General features: G+C 62.8%; 1 non-coding gene across 1 annotated transcript; it reads left to right on the forward strand.

Annotated features, from left to right (window-relative positions):
* Positions 1-3,365: 3,365 nt before the first annotated feature.
* On the forward strand, positions 3,366-3,473 carry LOC130029636 (U6 spliceosomal RNA). The gene has a single exon (XR_008793383.1). It is a non-coding gene; the product is annotated as a U6 spliceosomal RNA (small nuclear RNA).

A 3,473-nucleotide genomic window follows, 5' to 3' on the forward strand; every position in this document is an offset into this window, starting at 1 on the left:
CTTCCGACTTCCAGCAACACTCCTTGTCCAAAGGCGCAAAAGCTGAACACAGAAAGAAGATTTCTCTCCAAACAGCATAAGGCTGACATGGAGAGAATCAAACGCACGATTAAAAATTCTCAGGAAGAGGAAGGGACAGAAGATTTTTATCGGAGTGCATTGTTTTTCCAAGCAACAGGTCAAGCAAGTTCAAAACTTAAGGGCTTTCTGATTGAATGAAGTCACACTACTGGCTTATCAATGCTATTTTGAGACCATATAAAATATTTCCTAGTTCACTCTAGCGGAGAACTGTCAAACCAAATCAGCCAAGGAAAACGAACCACATCCTTTTACAAAATGAACTCCAGTCAAATTCATTTTTAAAAACTCTGTTTCCGGGCTCAGAGAGATAGTCGAGGGCAGAGCGCTTCCACTGCGCACCCTGGATCCGAGTCAACCCCAGCCAACCCACAGGGTTCCCGAGTACCACCAGGAGTGACCCCTGAGCACAGCCAAAACATAACAAAAATCTGTATTTCTAGAGTTCAAGGCCTTGACCAGTTTTGAGGGATTGGAATCTGCCCATTTGTTACAGCCACTCTGACACTGGCCTGGGAAGGGGAATGGCCCGAGTTTCTGAGTGGCGCTTTCTCCCGAGAAGCAACAGAAATCCGGCCCGTGCAGTTCCCACCCAGCACAGGCCTTGGGAAAGCGTTTTCTCCCCCGGTTAGTAGGGGAGCAAAGAGCTCGCTGCTGCTTTGGGTAGGGGCGGCCGCGACCAAGCTCTGAGAAACACAACCCAGCACCTGCACCGCCAGACTCCACACACAGCCACAGCGCCCGCTGAGCACCCCGGGGTCTTGCAAACAAGGATGCAAACCTGAGGAGAAGAGGCCGGAAAGCCACACAAACGACCCCAACATTCCCTCCCCCGCGCCCCGGGCCAAGCAGCAGCCTCAGGACCCATCAGAGGAAGGCTGCGTCTCTGCGCCCTCTCTTGCAAGCTCTTCCCGGCCTGGTTTTCACTCGGGTTTATGAGAGACAGGATCCCGGTGAGGAGGAGGAGGAGGAGGAGGAGGGGGAGGAGGGGGAAAGGGGGAGGGGAGGAGGCGCGGCGGGGAATGCCAGCACACACCGAGGGCTGCAAACTTCAGCGCGGGGGCTGTGCGTCACTCGGCTGCAGACGCGGCACCCCGAGTGCGTCCCTCCCACCCCAGTCCGCCCGGCACGGTCTGCTCAGCACGGGGTCTCTGCCCCCCACCCACACCCCGCCCCCTCTAGGGACCTCTAAGGACTGCAGTCTCGCTGCCATGGGGACAGGGCGCACACCCACAAAATAAAAGGATGCTCACCCAACGGAAAGAGTGGCAACTTCGCCGCTCTCCCCAGCCACCCCCCCCCACGGTGCGGGGTCCCCGGGCCCCCAGATCCCGGGGCAGGCCCCGCGTTACTGCAGGGACTCTGCCCGGTGCGTCTGGGGTGCAGGGGCGCCTAGGCCGTGGTCTCGGGCCGGGCTGGCGGGGGGTGGGGACAGGGGCGGGACCCCCGGCGGCCGGCCGGGGCTGGGGCCCGGCGGTGGGGGGCAGGTGGCGCGGAGACCCCGGGCCCGCCAGGGGCAGGGCAGGGCAGGGCAGGGGCGTGGCGCGGGGCTCAGTCCCTTTACGGTCCCCGAGTTTCTTTCTCTCCCCAGACCGGCCTGTCCCGGCAGCGGCGCCTGCGCAGGGTCGTCGTGGGGAGCCCCCGGGACCCTGCGGGAGGACAGGGGGACCCTGCGGGGGGAAGAGGGGGCAGAGGGGGCCCTGCGGGGATACCGGGGGACCCTGCGGGGGGAACAGGGGGCCCTGCGGGGGAACTGGGGAACACTGCCGGGGGGACAGGGAGACCCCGGGGGACACAGGGGGCACTGCGGGGGGACAGGGGGACCCTGCTGGGGGGACGCCAGGGGGCCCAGCGGAAGGACGGCAGGGGTCCCTGCGGGGAACGCCGGGGGCACCTGCACCCCCCGCCCCTGGCCCCACCGTGCTTCGGGGTCCCCCGGCCTCCCGCTGCCCCCGGCCCGGGCCGGTCACTCACCGGCAGCGCGGCGGGGTCCGGCAGTGGCCGCCGCGGGAGCAGCGCAGGGAGGTGACGCCGGAGCCGCGGGGGACGGACGGGCGGGAACGCGGGGCGGGACGGGGCGGCCCCGACGCGCGCCGCCCTCGGGCCTCTCCCTCCCCCGCCGCCGCCTCCTCCCCTCCGCCCCCTCCTCCCTTCCCTCCCTTCGCTCCCCTCCTCCCCCTCCTCCCTAACCTCCGCTCCATCCTTCTCCTCCTCCTCCGCGCCTGCTCTGGCGTGCAGTCTCTGGCCCCGGAGACAGGGCGGGGACCCCGGGACCGAAGTCTGCTGGCTGGGGCCTGGGGGTGGGGGCTTGTGCTGGCTCTCCACGTGGCTCCATCTATTCTATTCTATTCTATTCTATTCTATTCTATTCTATTCTATTCTATTTATTTATTTATTTATTATTTGGTCTGGGGGCTACATCCGGCCACGCTCAGGGGCTACTCCTGGCTCTGCACTCAGGAATTAACTCCTGGCAGTGCTGGGGGGACCACATGGGACCATATGAGATTGAACCCAGGACTGCCGCGTGCAAGGCCAGTCGCCTCCCACCCACCACCACCACCACCTCGAACTTTCATTCCAGGCCGTGGTGAGAACCAGAGAACCACTGTCCAGTGCTGGGCGGCTCCTCCTGCCCCTGCCGTGGGATGCCCTGCTGAACGTGCAGCCTGAGCAATTGCCCAGCCTCCTGCTAGCAGCCCAGGGAGGAGCGGGAGCCTCCTGCTAGCAGCAGAGGGAGGAGCGGGAGCTGGTGTGGGAGCAGGGCCTCCTGTTAGCAGCAGAGGGAGGACACAGAGCCAGTGTGGGACGGGGTGACCGGAGGGGGAGAGGGGCTTCCAGTCCCCACTGCGCCTGCTGAGCAGACTGTGACGTCACGTGGAGTCCGATGTGCTCCTGCCAGTAGCAGTGACCCAGGACCTAGGGCCGCTGCCGCTTCGGGGCTGGTTTGGGTGCTGGAGACCAAAGTTTCCCGCGCATGCAGCCTGTGCTGAGCCCAGCCAGAACCTGGGCGGGCTAAGAGGCCTAAGGGAGGTGGAAACTTTGGTATCGGGACACAGAACAGAACACCTGCTGAAGGAACTCTGGGGCCGGACAGTACAACAGGTAGGGCACTTGCCTTGCACATGGCCGACCTGGGTTTGATTCCCCCGCACCCCATTTGGTCCCCCTGATCTCACCAGGAGTGATTCCTGAGTGCAGAGCCAGGAGGAAGCCCTGAGTATTGCTGGTGTGGCCCAACCACAAAACAAAATATAAATTGAAATTGAAAAAAATAATAAAGAGTGCTCGCTTCGGCAGCACATAAACTAAAAATTGGAACGACACAGAGAAGATCAGCATGGCCCCTGCGCAAGGATGACACACAAATTCGTGAAGCGTTCCATATTTTT

This window comes from Sorex fumeus, unplaced genomic scaffold (assembly GCF_029834395.1).
Source record: "Sorex fumeus unplaced genomic scaffold, SorFum_2.1 ptg000003l, whole genome shotgun sequence".
NCBI lineage: Eukaryota > Metazoa > Chordata > Mammalia > Eulipotyphla > Soricidae > Sorex > Sorex fumeus.